Consider the following 1,973-nt stretch of genomic DNA (forward strand, 5'->3'; position numbering starts at 1 on the left):
TGGAGGTGGGGGATACGTGATCACACAGAAATGTAAGGACAAGGAATGAGCAATTATTACATTTATGCAACGTTAGAGTAAATCATTTACCGTAGGACTTCCGCATCGAGCGACCACACAAACGTACACAATAAAGAAGAGACCCAGCCCTAACTCTAACCTCACCTTTTAAGCCTAAGCCTAAACCTAAACCCTACCCCTACCCCTACCCCTACCCCTAGATCTACCCTGAACCCAACCCTAACTCTAACCTCACCTTTTAAACCTAAACCCTACCCCTACCCCTACCCCCATCTCTACCCTTACTCCGAACCCAACTCATTTGTTCTACTCTGTCTCATAGTTATCTCTCGTTTCGGAAGTTCTGAGGGTGATTGGCGGGTGCTCTGATGTGGTTTGCTCCTTCTTTCCTATCAAGCATCTATCGTCCTTTATCTCCCCTCCTTCTGTTTCGTGTTTGTTACTCTCTTGTAACACCTCTAATCTTCGGCACTTATATGACCTTATTGTGTTGTAAGTGCCGTAAAACAATGACTAAAACTAAAATTAAACGAAACGAAAGTTCTTCCTCATTTACAACAGCGCTCCTGTGAATGCACCTAAAGGTCGATGTGCCATATAGGGCACCAGAATAAGAAACTCTTTTTAAAAATTTTTATTAATGGATCAAAATTTGTGCGTTTGTTATGTTTTAGTAAAGGTTTTACGACGTTCGCAACTGCACAAGGTGATGTGAGTGCCAGAAGATTAGAGGTGTTACAAGAGAGTAACAAACATAAAAAAGAAGAAGGTGGAGATAAGGACGATAGATGTTTGATAGGAAAGAAGGAGCAACCACACCAGAGCACCCGCCAACCACCCACAAAATTTGTTCATAAATCATTTTGTTTGATGGTCATAAATCATCTTGTTTGATGGCTAGCCTATAAGAGGGCTATGCAAAGTTACGTCGGGCGCGATGATAAATCGATAATAAATTATGATCGAGGTTTATTTATTATGATTTTAAAAAAATATTTTAACACGTGCAGACGAACTTGAATGAGTTTAGTTTTCGTAAGATTTTTACGTCACTTGCAACACAATAAGGTCAAATAAGTGCCGAAGATTAGAGGTGTTACAAGAGTAACAAACAAAAAAAGGGGGGCTCTCGTGGCCTAGAGGTAAGGTGTTGGCCTCACATTCAAAGGTCCCGGGTTCGATTCCGGGTAGCGACCAAAATATTTTCTTCTCTAAAAGTGTCTCCTTTCACATCCTTTCCTGATCTCTAACAGTGTTCTGTTGTCTGCTTTCATTTCCACTTTCTGTCCCCACCCCCTCACCTCCTTTGCCCCCTCCTCTGGGCTCCTGACTCTTTCTGCAGCCTTTCTACTGCTACTCCTTGGCTCCTTCTTACAGCTGTCTTTCTGCCACACCCCTGATCTTCTGGTAGGAAAGATCTACACCTAGCCTTCTCGGACAAGGGCGAAAAATCTCGGAGGGCCCGTGTGCAAGTTGCGCACGTTAAAGATCCCTTGGTGGTCTAAAATCGATAAGAGTAGGCTTCGGCCGCCACCCGGGCAAAATTAAAATTTCCTACCAACGAAAAAGTATTAGGTGTGTCCCGCGCGCTCATATGACCTTATGCAGTTGCGAGTGCCGTAAAACCCTATACTAAACAAACAAACAAACAAACAAAAGAAGGAGGGGAGATAAGGACGATAGATATTTGATTGGAAAGAAGAAGCAAACCACAACAGAGCACCCGCCAACTGCCCACTAATACTTGTATTTGGGAGTGTATCAGAATCCAAGAAAATTTTATTGCGTTTAATTATTTTCTTTTTCTTTTAAATGTAGGTAATTTTACGTCTCTATCGACAGGTTTAGATCATTTAGGAGGCAGGCTTACGATAATGCCTCTCAGTGCCCAACCGGGAAGGATTTTCGTGACGAGCGACCAGTGTGAGGCAGAGTAGAACAGAGGGGTAGAG

This window comes from Aplysia californica, unplaced genomic scaffold (assembly GCF_000002075.1).
Source record: "Aplysia californica isolate F4 #8 unplaced genomic scaffold, AplCal3.0 scaffold01491, whole genome shotgun sequence".
In the NCBI taxonomy this organism is placed as follows: Eukaryota; Metazoa; Mollusca; class Gastropoda; order Aplysiida; family Aplysiidae; genus Aplysia; species Aplysia californica.